Source organism: Crocodylus porosus, unplaced genomic scaffold, assembly GCF_001723895.1.
Source record: "Crocodylus porosus isolate Cpor-Errol unplaced genomic scaffold, CroPor_comp1, whole genome shotgun sequence".
Classification (NCBI taxonomy): domain Eukaryota; kingdom Metazoa; phylum Chordata; order Crocodylia; family Crocodylidae; genus Crocodylus; species Crocodylus porosus.
This window is the reverse complement of record NW_017728886.1, coordinates 259,086,529-259,101,348: the sequence shown is the minus strand read 5'-3', so window position 1 is coordinate 259,101,348 and position 14,820 is coordinate 259,086,529. Positions and strand designations below refer to the sequence as shown.

Below are 14,820 nucleotides of genomic sequence, written 5' to 3'. Positions count from 1 at the left end.
GCTAATTCCCTCAGCATTTGGGGGTGGAGATAGTCCAGACCAGCTGATTTAAATACATCCAGTCCCTCCAGAAGATCCCTGACTAGATCCTCCCTGACCCTTGGCCTAGGTGCGCCTCCCCTGGGGCCTGAGGGGGGCCCAGTGGCGGGGGGGATGATCTGGTCCCTGCTTAGGAAAATCGTTAAATAGGTTAGCTTTGTCATCTGGTGTGACGACCAAATTTCCTAGTGTGTCTTGCAGGGACCCCACATTACCCAGTACCTTCTTTTTGTCCCCTATGTATTTCACCCAGTTTCACTGATCCGGGAAGCTAGTCCCAGTTCCATCTCAGAGCAACTGCAGTATAATCCTCCCTAGGGATGGCCCCTCTCTTCCATTGGGTGTACGCCTCCCTTTTAGCTAGGAGACATTCCCGGATGCTTTTGGTGAGCCATGGGGGCTTTTGTGCCCTCCTGCTCCCTTTGATCCGCATTGAGATTACCTCCCTTTGGGCTTGGAGTTTCGTCTCCTGAAGAAGCTACCACTCTTCTTGGACACCTGACTCCCCCCACTCTGGGACCTCAGCACTTCCCCGACTATTCCCCTTAGCTCATTGAAGTCCCCCTCCTGAAATCTAGGGCTGCTGCCTTGCTGCAGGCCTTTGCCACCCTGCGCTGGGTGGTGAATTCCAGCAGGTGATGATCACTGTTTCCCAGGTGGTCGAGCACCCACAGCCCCCTCACCAGGTCGTCACCCATGGCCAGCACCAGGTCCAACAAGGCATCTCCCCTGGTGGGGCTGTGCACCTCCTGGGTTAGATGGAGGTCCTGCATTTGGGCTAGGAACCTATGTGAGTGGTCAGACGTGGCTGACTGCTCTTCCCAGCAGATGTCTGGAAAGTTCAGATCCCCCATGATGACCACGTCCTTTGACCTAACTACCTCCGGGAGCTGACTTAAGAATTCCTGGTTGAGCTCTTCCCCTTGGTTGGGTGGTCTGTAGTGGACCCCCACCATTAAGTCTCTTTCCCCTCGACTGCCTTGTATCCTAACCCAGAGCACTTCCGTGTGCCCCTCCTCTGACCCTGTGCTACCTGATGAGAATGTGTATTCCTCCTTAATGTAGAGCCCCACACCTCTGCCTTTCCTCCCTGTCCTGTTCCTCCTGTACAGCCTATAGCCCTTGGTATTCACCACCCAGTCATGTGTTGGTTCCCACCACATTTCAGTGAGCCCCACTATGTCTGGGTTGGTGTCAGCTAGCAGGAGGGTAAGTTCCTCCTGCTTGTTTCCCATACTATGAGCGTTTGTGTAGAGGCATTTGAGGCCTCCTATGGATGTGTGCACTGGCCCCCTAATCTCAGCGTTGCCCTGGCCACTGTTGCTTACCTGTGTATATGTTCTGATCGTCGGTCTGGACTGGGATGTACTTGTGGGTGATGCTTGGTTTAGTGGTCCAAGACTTCCTGCTCCCTCTTCTTCCCCTTCCCCCAGTGAGCCTAGTTTAAAGCCCGCTGGAGAAGATCCGCCAACCTAGAAGAGAACATATGCTTACCTTTAGGGGAAAGGTGGAGCCCAACCCATCGGAGCATGTCTTTTGTCGTGATGTGCAGGTTGTTGTCAAGGGAGCCAAAGCCCGCCTCAAGACACCATTCCCAAAGCCGCCAGTTGGTCTCTGTGATGCACATCTCATGACATCTTCCACGTCCGCTTACTGGTAGGACAGAAGAGAAAACCACCTGTGCACCTACCTCCTTCATCATGCCCCCCAGAGCATGGTAGTCCACCATCAGGTGTTCAGGGTTTCTCCTGGCCGCATCATTAGTACCCACATGGATTAGGACCATGAAGTAGTAATCAGTGGGCTAGATCATGGCCTGGATCATCCCCGTCATGTCTTGAATCTGTGTTCTGGGTAGGCAGTAGACCTCGTATGTTGAGGGATCCTGGCAACATATGGGGCCCTCTGGACCTCTCAGGATGGAGTTACCTATGACAATCACTGATGCTTTCTCCTCCAGGACTGATTAGCTCCATTGGCCTGTTTGGAGTGTGGAGAATGTGGAGTTGCCTCCTCTCCGGTTGCCTCCTCTCCCTCCTTATCCTTCAGTGTTGCCAGGGCCTCGTACCTGTTCTCCAGCTGGACTGGAGGAACTGGTACTGCTGTGTTGTGAGCAGCCCTGGTTCTGGAGGTGACCGTCTGCCACTCTGCAGTGGAGGGCACCTCCCGAGGTGCTTCTTCTTGGGTGAGTGGCCCTGCAGGGAAAGGAAATAGCCATCAATTTCATCCTCCACCTCCCTGATTCCCCTCAGCCTGCTAACCTCCTTCTGGAGCTCCCTCACCTGTGCCTCCAGGGCCCTAAGGCAGGCGCCTCTAGGACAGATGTGGGAATCCCCAATCCCTGCCCCCTTCGAGCCTTGCTGGACAACCCCCGCAGGTCCGGGGGAATGCCAGCTCCCCCATGGGCTGTGTCTGGGTGGAGGCCTCAGACAAGCCCTGGGTAGGCTGCGCCCCCCACCCCCAGGCAGGGGGCCTGGCAGCACGCCGCGTCGACACCATCACAGGAGTTGCTGTCTGTTTATAGCTTAGTGCAGTGCCTTCACTCTGCCCTAGCAGGAGTCTTCCTCCTGGACCTTCCTGCTCGCCCGCCAGTGCAAACGCTGATGCAAACACCGGCACGCTCTGTTCACACGGTGCGGCTCGGGAGCGTGGCTCCCTACTAGCTCAGCTAAGAGGGATTCAGGGGACTTCACCTCTGGATCCAGCTCAGCTGTGTCCGGTCCCTCTGCCCACTTACCTTAGGGGGATCAACTGCTGTTGCCCCTGCTGCTGGCTCTGCTGCTGCTGCGTCCACCTCCGCCTTGGGTCAGGTAAGCGGGCACACATGTGTGCAGGACACACGTGCCCCCTATTGGAAGCTGCTCCTGCAGACAGACTTCTCCCCTTTGCTTGATCTGGGAGAGCTCCTTTCCTCTTGGCTGCTGGCAGGGAACTGCCCTCCTCGCCTCAGCCCTGGGTTTATATATGAGCCAGGCCCTGCCCCTTCTGGTCAGCTGACTTCTGGCATGTGTGGGCCATTCATTCAGGCTGCCCTGGTAACCAGCAGCTGGGGCTTTCTACTCACTGCTAGGGCTCTTCCCCTAGCAGTTTCACCTCTTTAAAGGAGCAGGACACCCTAGTGTGCTGTGACAGTTATTAAAAATTCTTAGTTATTTTACCTTTATTTCCATTGTTATTGTACCATATATACCAAAAACCAAGGCAGGCTACTAGCCAACTTTGTTTATCAACAGTGTTGGTCACCTTGGGTTAGCTTATAACCCCTTGTCCACCCCTTTCTTCTAAATTAATTAACTAATTAATTTGGTGCAACAGTAGATGACCTTGATGTTATATGCATTCCCTTCATAACAATATTTAAGAATTGCTCAGCCAGCTGTTTTAAAACTCTTGGGTTTTCATTGGCTGCTATTTAATGTCTTTCCAAGATACTGTTGGAATAGAAATTACCAGCCCTTAATCTAACCCATTGATCTCACTAAAACTTATTTCATCTACTTTAGGGTTTGTGGAAGCTCTGTACATTTCACCAGTTTTTATTACTAATTCTTCCCTCTTTCATGTACCTGCCTGTATCCCAAATGAGTGAGCACTGGTCTGAGCTATGAAGGAAAACTGGATTTTTGTCGAAGCTTTCAAAAAAACCATGCCAAATGTTTTGTAGGCACTAATGTACAGCCCTTGGTAGTACAGATACCTGATTATCTATGCCCCACCCCCTGCCCTTTATGGATAATGAAGTTGCTCAACAACACTTAGGAAGTCAGCATTACAACTAAATGGAAATTCATCCTGTTTCAAGCAATGGGTGAAACTTCCAAGATAGGGAAATAAATATGTGGCAAAATAGATACCTGCTGAGTACAAGTGCATTGGCTGTAAGATCCAGAAGAAATAAGAAAATGAAAAAATGCAAATATTCATATCATACTTTCTCAGTGATATTATTTGTATCAGTGCACCCAGTAAAGGCTGAGCTTCAGCATAATGGGTTCAGTACATAGACACCAGTAATGAACAGTTCCAGTTACAAGATAGTGGAATGGCTTGAGATCAAATGGCATTTCTGGCTGTCATATTGACCCTTGGAAGACCTACACAGATACAATTTTCCCAATGTGCTTAATGTTGCTGAAAGGTCTTTTAAAGAGAGAGATCGTGCCACCTTATTCATGATGGGTAAGACCTTCCTCCATGAGTCATCTCACCAAAACCAAATCCAAGTGACCAGCAATACACAGAAAGCTCATGAGAAGACAATGCCCAAAAAAGCCAACAGAGAATAAAACATTTTGTTGACATTAATTTTTTGTAGCATTAAGGAATTTAACATATAGTATGCACCCTGACAAATGAGTCAGGAACTAAATAGTTACTTGGTGTTAACATGCATTAGTTCATAGGCTAATTACAAGAGATTAGGAATTCTTCCTGTTCATCATGAATATTACTCCTGGCTCACACTACATCTTGAAGCAGAGGGCAAGTTCAATCTAAGGCCAACCTGCACCTGGCTTTGTGCTGCTTTCATTGTATATCAGCATCTCTGTAGCCCTGGAACTGTGTTGGTGCTGGGGGGATGCATCCATTAAACTATATCAGTTTCAAAGTCAGCAAAGGGTGGGGGGACCAGACATACTTGTTGAGGGCTCAGTAAGGAACATGCCAGGAGCAGCTCCTTAGCAGAGGGCCTAAACTAAAGCACCTCCTGACTGGCTCACCCCTGCCCCTCTTGGGTCTGCTTCACCCAGCTCTAGGGCTGCCACAGAACAGGGAAATGTGGATGAGTTTGGTGGTTTTACTATGCCTGCCTTCCTCGCAGTCTACTATGCCCAACTACTATGCCCCTTCTTGTGGATCTGAAGCCAGGACTCTGCCGGCAGAACCCAGGGAGAGAATTTGGATCTAATGACATGATGCCAGATCCAGGGTAGGCAAATGGTGTTTGCACCTGCAAACACCAGGGCTGGGTTTAGGGCCTAATCTCTCGAGTCTCAGATAGTGCAGCATCTAGTTCATTTCTCCCTGCTTTGTTTACCACCAATAACAGCCTTCTGATCTGAACTAGCTTCATAACTCAAAGGCATTCCCCACTGTGCCTTGTCAAAGGCAGAACAGCGGGTAGACGGGAAGCAAGATGACATCACACACCACTGAGCCAAGCCAGACCAAATTGGCCTAGATCAATTTTGCTTGCAACACAGTTTGACATTTTAACAAAGCATCAGCAAATAACTATCATTTAACCTGCTTCTGCTAAAAATGGGAATATGTAGCACAGTCAATGGCAGCTTCGTTATGTGGGGAGAGCCACGTACAGAAATCGTTCATAGGGGCAGCAGTGGGGGAAGGTTTGCATTTCAATTCTACTTTAACTGTCTTTTTCCCATTGGTGATGCTACAGACTTTTAATTAGATATTTGTTTAATTGCTAGCATGGCTTTTTGAAATGAGCTAGATAGAGAAATGAAAGGAAAGATGTTCTTGTCCCAGGTCACAGCAGGCTCTGGGTCAATAGCTATCTTGAAAGAGAGGGATAGCATTTTTATTTCCAGCAAATAGACCTATGCCTTACTAATGCAACTTGTTTTCTAATTATCTATAATGGCTACACTTGTACATAATGACAGCACTTGTACATGAGCACATGAGCCATAGCAGCTTATCTTGTACTTTGTTGGATTTTTAGCATGAGAGGGTACAATGTATAAGTAAAGTGCAGAGAGGAAGGTATAAAGGCAATGCATTGATATTAAAAAATATGTCTTAATTGCCTACGGAAAAAAAAATGAATTTAGTGAGAGGAACTGGACACATCTTAGAAATGTGACTAAGGTGCACCTCAGATGCGCAGCAGATGGACCAAAGTTTTATACTGGGTTGGAGTAAGATGTACCTGTGTAGAGGATATGGAGGTCTTGTGCCCTTCTCCAGCCCATCTCCTACATGCGAATGAGCAGGGCAGTAGATGGCACTGACTCGTAGCTCCGACTTCCACTAGTATGGAACAGGATGCCTCAGGAAGCAATGTTCCCCCATCCCCTTCCTATCCCACTGAGCCACTAACAAGCCACCCTTGTTTGAGGAAGCAAGGCATCTAAGCTGCTTTGCTAGCTTGAGTGGCTGCTCTGCACTCCCAACCTGAACGCCAGCTACGCAGGAAGGTTTTGTCTTCGAATTCAGATAACTATCCCCCTCCACTTGAGGGTCAGGAGAGACTGACAGCATGCCCGGTGAGAGGGATACGAGGGCCAGGTTTGTGGCAGGCCCTCTTAAGTTCCTGCAGATCAAAGCCTAGATCAGGGGTGGGCAAAGTCCAGCCCATGGGCCAGATTGGGCCTGTGGAAGACTCTATTTCTCAGCAGCCCCTGCCTGCATCACTGCACTCAGTTTCCATGGAGCCCCTAGGAGCAGCAGGGCTATAGTATTTACTCTATGCCATTGGGTTGCAGGGATGGGGTACTCAATCAGACCTCCTCGACTAACCATGCAGCAGAGACCGGGGGGGTGGTAAACTGTTTTATCTTTATTAGGAACAGGATTCAGCAACTCCCGTGCTCACAGTTTCCAGGGAAAACTACAAGTACCCACCACCACAAACCACACCCACAGGGCATCAGGGGGAGAGACTGGGTCATCCCACTGCTGGCCCCTTAAAGATACATATATATACCACATCCCCCTTCTTTACTCTGGGAGCTTAAATAGTTGGATGTTCATCAGGTGCTACATTAACACAGAACGTTTCAGGATCGTGGAGCCAGAAGTTGCTAGCACTTGGATCACCAGAGGGGTCTACCTTTACTGCTATCCCATTATATAGCCCTTGTACTTCACAGACGATCTCACCACACGTCCACTCTTAGTTTGTGTGTTGTCATCAGGTTCCTCTGTGGGTCCTGCTGGATTCTCTGCAATGTGATGAAACTCTTGCTTGTGGTGGTCTGGTTCTTCTTCTGAAGTTTGTTCTTCTGCTGTCTCTTGAAGTACTTCAATATGTTCTGCTGGTACTGATGAGTAATTCTTTCTTGAGTGTCTTTTATTCCTCCTGTAGACATTACCACTGGGGCGGGGGTTTACTATGTAGGAGCGTGGTTCATCCCTTTTTGCTATGATGGATGGGCCGGACTTGGGCAGAGCTGCAATCTGCTGGTGGCACGCACTGGCCCCGGAGCAGCTCCCTGCTCAGCCGTGCACCCTGCCAGCACTGCTTGGGCCAGTCTCCATAGAAACCAAATGACATGGGCAGGAGCTGCTGGGAAATGGAGTCTGGCCTCTGGCCAGATCCGCCATTTTGCCCACCGCTGGCCTAAATCCTTTGGGATCCTGAGAGACCATAGTGGGTGAGGAGCAGATCTGCTTAGCTCCTAACTCCACAGGTGCAGTGGTTCCCTGGGCTCAGCAACTGCCTTTTCTCTCAAGGTTAAAGAAGGAGTGGGCACTGTTCTCCCTAGTGTGCAAAAAAACTCCGCTCACAAATTTCCCTTTTCCTTGGTTTGTCTGGCAACCGGGCCTGGTTCTATTCCAAGTTATTTTAACCACCATTTGGGAATCCACCCACAGTCTTCCTTGACCCCGTTTGTATAGAAAAAATCCTGTCAACTCCTTGCACATGTATAGTGGACCACATATATGCCAGGCCATAGAGAAATCTTGAAATTCATCCACAAATTCAGTCCTGCTGTGAGGTCCAAGATGAGGTATTAGTTTTCTGTACTGGAGTGAATTTCCCCCGCTCTCAGTTTTCACTTTGGTGCACTGTTAGAATGACACCCTGACACAGAAAGCTAAGAAAAGATTTCCTATGTGGCTCCTGCCACAGCATCATCCTGCTTCTCAAAGAACCCAGGCCTTTGCTGCCTCATACACTGAAGGCTTGAGCTGCAGGGCCCCAACCATAGTGTGACCTGGAAAAAGACAGGTGCTAAACTTTTAGGGAAGGGGGAAGGTGTATCACATTTGTTATCTTTCTCTTTTACTGCTTAGACAGTTCCTTGTACTTAGGAGCTGGTCATTAAGCATAGATATTCTCCATGTGCTTGGATAAAGGGATTTGGTTAGCAAGGGGAACCACATATGAAAGCTCATTATAACAGATCCTTCCCCAGCTCATGTTTCCTTCCTCTCCAGCCACAATGAAAGCACATAGCAAAGCTGTAAACAACCAGTCAGATCATCCCACCAGACAAAGGAGGACTTAAAGAACTCACACTGTTGTCATCAGCACAAATGTTCTGAACCTATGAGGCCTGTCACACCTGGGATAGGGCCTGGAAAAGGGAAATCCTGGCTGGTTGTGGGGGAGGAGCAGGAAGAATGAGGTATGTCATGATTTCTGAAGCAAGAGGGCTGGAACCCTAGGATCCCACCCCATCTAGGATGCCTGGGAGTGTCCCCACCTGAAGAAGGTGGACTGCTTCTTTTCTGAATGTTGCCATACCCACCTTGGGGGGCTCCAATCCACCTGCCTCCACCTCCAGCTCAGCCTAGCAAACCCTAGCCTGGAGCTCCCTCCCCTCCCTTCTCCCCATTCCCATCCTGCAGACAGCACCAGAGCTAGGAGGGGAGAGGGGTGGGGCTAGTGGAAAGAGGCTGCAGACAGACAGCTCCTCCTGGATCAGCTCCAAAGTGCAGCTCAGTCCCAACCCCTCAATCCAACAGCCAACATCTGCTGGGTCAGGGGTTGCTCTAACTCATGGTGCTTTCTGTGAAGTGCCATGAGTGACAGTGGAGATCTGCATGTCTGTCAGTGCCTATTTTATTGTACTCCCCTGTGATCCCATTTTATTGTACTACCCTGTCTGTCTGTATCCACCCACCAGTTCTTACAATCTAAGCAGAGGCAAACTCTTTGTGGGCATAAACTTTGTTCAGTGTTTGTACCGTCTGAAAGTCAATGAGAGAAGTGTGATACAAATAATAAATGATAAATGTTTTAAGCTCCACATTGTTTTTGATATGCTCCACATGCTCTAATTCTACGTCCATGTTCATCTCCACCCGACCCGCTGCCATGTTCCATCTCCCCACCATGTTCCTTCCACTAGCTCCCCTTTCTCCCCCACACCTTTTTAAAAAATTTTCTGGTATGTTCTTGAACATTTGTCGTTTCCAACTAATTCCCCTTTTCAAGTACATGCAGGAAGCTAGCAGACAGGTAAGTTTCATGACATTTTCGTGAGACATTTAGTGCTGCAGCCTGAGCCAGGAAGGAAATCCTGGATCTCATCTGTGGAGAGAAAGGGCAGCACAGGCCCAGCTGCAGGGTAACACCAGTAAAAGAGATAATGATCAATAAAAGAGATATCATAGTTTCATAGTTGTTAGGGGCTGGGAGGATCATCAGGTCCAGTCCCCCTGCACTTGGGCAGGAAAAACTGCTGGGATCAGCTGTCCCCAGCAAGATGGCCATCAAGACCCTTTTTGAAGATTGCCAGGGTGGGTGACTGTACCACCTATGGGGGGAGCCTGTTCCAAACCCTTGGCACTCGACATTACAGTGGACATTTGACAGCTGAGTTATGACAGGCATGAGAAACAATGCCAAGCTAAGCAGCTACAGCTGTCGTATCAGAAGACAAGGGCAGCCACAAGAAAATCTAGGGCCACCTTCCATACCTGCTTCTCCTAGGATGAGTCCCATCATATTGGTGGAGATGATACCCACTCCTCATATATGACACCTTGGGCATGTCTACACGAGATGCTAAAAGCACAATAAACTAATTCTACTGCACTAACACATCATGGTGAAAGTCGTGCTAATGAACTAATGCATAGTAGAATTAGTTTACTGAGCATTAGCGTCACCTAAAAGATGTTAGTAGTGCCAATCATGGAACATTAAGTTAGTACTTGTTATGACAGCTACTAAATTTAATGCACTGCAGTTATGGTGCATTAATGTACATATAGATGTGCCCCTTGAGAGGTTTACTCCTGGGCCTTGCTCAGGTTCCTGACATGATCAACCCACTGAGGGATAAAGAGCCAGATGAGGCAAGAGAAAGAACTCAGAAGGGAAAGAGCAAGAGAGCTTAGTCAATAAGGTATATAATTGCATGAGGCCTTTTTCCCTGGGAGAACAGAAGCCCTTTACCCCCACCCGTCCCTTTCAAAATGGTGACCTTTGCACGCAGTCAGAGAACAAAGGTATTCACTCTTTCAAACAGTCAGTTTGTTTAAAAATTTCTGATGCCAATAGAGTAAGAGACTAGTAGTCATCTTCTTGGGAGCAAAGTAGAATTTCAGGTATCTAAATGCTAGTATAGCAACAACAACAACAAAATCAATCCATTGCTAGGGCAAACAGAAATATCGTGAAATTGCTACCCTAGCATAAAAATATAAACATAAAAAATCAAAAATACTCCTTGTAAGAAAAATAGCTAGTGGCCAATCAAAGCACCTGGAAATCAAAAGGGATAGTAGGATTTCTTCATATTTTGCACATGTGTGTATATTAGTCTGTGAGGAGCGATCTCCAGGTTCTGGTGCCTGACTGAACACAGAGGTGTGTTGATGGCCTACTCTGTGCCCCTCTGGAAGGATGCAAAGGCCAGTGTGCCCCAGATGGCTTGTGTCATGGGGCCAAGCAGTAGTATTAGGACTAGGGGGTGACTGGTGCCCCAGCCTTGGACACCCACTTGGAAGGGGGCTTATGAACAAGAGCTGCCACAGCTATACTGGCTCGTGTCATTGCCGTTGCTGTGCAAGCTGCAGACCCTGGCTGTTATACTTCTGGAGCCAAGTTCCTTATTGACCATATGGTGTAATGTCTAGATAGGCTGAGCTAGGTTTCTCTGTGGAATCTCCATACTTGGAGGATTTGAAGACCTAGCTAGACAAAGCCCTGGCTGGAATAATACAGCTGGAGATGGTCCTGCCTTGAGCAGGGGGTTAGACTAGATGACCTCCTGAGTTCCCTTCCAACCCTCATTTTCTATGATTCTATGACACTTGTTCCTCTCTACATGTGGAGCCTAAGGAAACTGAGGCAGGGCCAGCAAACTAAAGGGCTGGGGTGCAGGCAGCATTGGAGCCTCTTCTGCATACAGTGCCCTCTCAAATTGGTTGCTGCCTCCCTGTCTTTGCTTCCTACATCTCAAACCTATTTATCCAGTTGTTTGCTCCTTGCTAGACTCCTTCCCACCCACTTCCATCCACCAATGACCCTCCCATGTCCCTGCTTTTCTGCATGGGGACACCCTGCAGTCTTTCTGGTCTTGACTCCCCGCAGTTACCCTTCTCCACACTACCTGGCTATTCTACCTGTTCCTGGGCACCACCCCTTATCCCTCTCTTTTCCATTTACTCACACCCCTTTCCTGAGTAGCTTTGTAACCACTTAGTGCTCTGCCCTTTTATCTTCCCTTCTCCACAGTGTCTGTCTGTTCTTCGGTCTCTCGCTTGCTCTGTGTCCTGCTCACACTCTGCAGTTCTCAAGCTCACCCTCCATCCTTCTGTCTCTTGTGTGGGTGCCTTGCCCTCCACATTTAACCTTCCTGTTGTAGGCAAGGACCCAGTGTTAGGTGTGGCCAGAGCACACCTGGGGTTAGGATGTTCCCTTTATATCTGGAGATTACTGCATTGGTGCCTTGAAGCAGTCAGTTTGTGAGGTATCTGAAGGTGGCAGATGAATTCCTGCTGATGTTTGCTGCCTGGTACAAGTTGTGCTATGTGCATATACTATTTCCACAGTTACTGCCATTTTCGGCGTGTGGCACTAGCAGTTGGTGGCCAGGTGCAACCAATCTCATACCAGAGACTTCCTCTAGTCATCAGAGCACTTTGATTGAAGAACAGCTTCCAAAACAGTGCAGCCAAAACCACAATCAGATGTCATTGCCATGTCTGTTTAAAGGGCCTGTTTATTACAAGGCAAGACATAAAACAAACTATGTTTTACTTACAGAACTGCAGCACTGACAGCAGGAAGCAGAGCAGTTTCCAAAGTCAGTGTATGCACGTATAGCTTTTCAACCCATCTCCATCCAAGCCCCTCAGCCTTGAGATTATACGATTACTTCTACAAGTGAGTATTCACTGACTCTCCTTTCTTGTTCTTCTTTTTCTTGCATCCTAGGCCATGTTTGCATGTACGGGGGAGCAGTCCAACTTCATCATTCATTCCTACCATGGCCTTGTTCCCCCTTTAAATCCAGCTTGTGTATGCTATAGTTGGTAACAACTATAGCATACACAACTATGGTCATCTAGTTGATGATCAGACTGACTTTGGTTGTGCATACTAGTTTCTTCTGTCATCTTCTGTTATCTCTTTATCTTCTGCAGGATTCCTATCTTCATCTCTAGCCTTGTGCCTTGATTTTGCTATCTATTGTCCTTCTAATTTTTTTTTAATTCATCTTCATATCATTTAACTTTACACTTGCCATGTCTTGAATTCTTATCTCTATGGCTTCTAGTCTTCTGATGCCTGTTTTCTTTAATGCAGCAAATACCTCTCCATAATGTAATATTGTTACTACACTGGTTTGGTCAACTTATAGTTTGGTAGCCATTGTACTGCTTTACCAGTCCACAATCGCATGTTTATGTTGTAGCAGTCCTAGCCATTGAACAGGCTATAATGTGGTTTGCCTGTGAGCTGGATGGATTGGACTGATCTAACACGTCATTACACCGAAAACCCACTGGTTACAGAACAAGTAGAGTAAACTAACCTATACAGACTTTATTTTTTATATATAATTGTCATGGCGCAGGGTCCCCAGGGACAGCCGTGATGCCCCAGGGCTCCAAGACCGTGTCAGTTCTGCCCTGCAGATGCCTTCTTTTCTCTCCTGCCATGTCTTGTTGGTATAATTAATAAATGAAGAGGCCGCCCATGAGTGGTCTTTTCGGTCACGGTCTTGATTGGCCCCACTGAACCCCATGGGTTCTTGAACCCCTTGCTGGGTCCCGCGCTGAGTAGGTGCCTCACAAGATACCGTACGCCTTATGGGCTAGATGCATGGCTTCAAAACCTCCCCTTTACCATGCCTCATGCCTCGCAGGTGGTATTTAAATGTTGTCCCTTTTGATGAGGCCTCAGTCTAGCTTAGCCTCCTGTTGTCACTGGGTCCTTGGCCCCTGTAGCTGCACCGTCTCTGATGCTGGGCTCTTTGCAGCCTTGTATCTGCTACACCCTCACTGGCACTGGGGCTCTACATGGTAGTGTGCCTCAATGAGGCCTCCTTCTCCCCAGTTAGCCTCATCCCAGTCCACCGGTTCAAATAACAATGAAATTATGAGCCCCCAGGCTACAACATAACAATAAAATTAACAATGACACTGGAAGACATACTATGCCCCTTTAAAAAGGTAAGCTTCTCCCTCAACAATGTGGGCCTCCTAGCCCCAGGTACTTTACTAGCTCCTAGAGCCCATTAGTCTTACCAACAGCCGGACAGGCAACCCAGCATTTGCAAGTAGCTTTTTCTTCAAAAGCTCCTTCCCCTTGGCTGCTGCCAGACAACTAACCCCTGCCAGCCCCAGCCCTGGGGCTTATATGTGCCCGAGCCCCATGCACTTTCAGTCTGCTGACTGGGTGCAAGTACCACCTAGTTCCCTCATTAGCCTGCTGCCAAGGCTACCTGCAGCTGTGAAGCACTGCCTAGCTCTCAAGACTCTCTAGCTAAACTGCCTCTGCCCGTAAAGCAGCAGGCACACCGTAGTGCCCCATAACAATAACTTTTATGTTTCACTAATATGCAGAGGCTTCATAGAATCATAGCAGTCGAGTGGGAAGGGACCTTGTAGATCTTCAAGTCTGACCCCTCCGCCTGGGCGGGAAAAAAACTGGGCTCAAATGACTGCAGCCAGGTAGGCATCAAGCCTCTTCTTAAAGACCCCCAGGGTAGGAGCCAGCACCACTTCCCTAGGAAGTTGGTTCCAGCTCCTAGCTGCCCTGACTGTGAAGTAGTTCTTACCGATGTCTAACCTAAACCTCCTCTCCAACAACTTACGGCCGTTATTCCTTGTTATGCCAGGGGGCACGAGAGGAATCAAGGTCTCTCCCAAACCCTTCTGGTCCCCCCTAGTGAGTGTATAGACAGTCACCAGGTCCCCCCTCAGCCTTCCCTTGTGAAGGCTGAACAGGTTTAGGTCCCGCAGTATCTCATTATAGGGTCTGCCCTGTTGTTCCCAGATCATGCGGGTGGCCCTCCTCTGGACCCTCTCCATGCTGTCCACATCCCTCCTGAAATGCGGCGCACAGAACTGGACGCAGTACTCCAGCTGTGGCCTGACCAATGTTGCATAGAGGGGGAGGATCACCTCCTTGGCCCTACTTGAGATGCATCTGTGGATGCATAACAAGGTCCGTCCAGCCCATGTTCATCTTGGGGTCAATAATGACTCCAAGATCCCTTTCTGCCTCCGTGCTCTCAAGAAGGGAGCTTCCTAGTGCCTTCTTCATCCTCCCTATGTATTTGAAAAAGGACTTTTTATTATCTTTGATCTTCAATGCTAGTCCTAGCTCTATGTCCACCTTAGCTTTCCTGACAGCCCCCCTACAGGCCTGAGCAGAGGAGGTATACTCCTCTTTGGAGATAGCACCCCCACTTCCACTGGTTGTACACCACCTTTTTGGCAATCAGGCATTCCAGGATGCCCTTGGACACTCTTGCCCCCCTTGCTTCTTGTTGGGACAGTCACCCCTTGGGCCCTGAGTATCGTCTCCTTAAGGAACGACCACTCATCTTGGGCACTGAGTTCCCCTGCTCTCAAGAACCCCAGCGCCTCTCCCACTAATTTCCTCAACTCGTTGAAGTTGGC

At 48.6% G+C, this 14,820-nt stretch overlaps 1 long non-coding RNA gene across 1 annotated transcript in view; it reads left to right on the top strand.

The window, feature by feature from the left end:
* Positions 1–9,515, top strand: part of LOC109306223 — a 17,244-nt gene extending 7,729 nt beyond the window's left edge. The window contains exons 2-3 of the long non-coding RNA XR_002099897.1: positions 7,380–7,382; positions 9,386–9,515. This is a non-coding gene — a long non-coding RNA (uncharacterized LOC109306223). The remainder of the gene's footprint in view (positions 1–7,379; positions 7,383–9,385) is intronic.
* Positions 9,516–14,820: the final 5,305 nt, after the last annotated feature.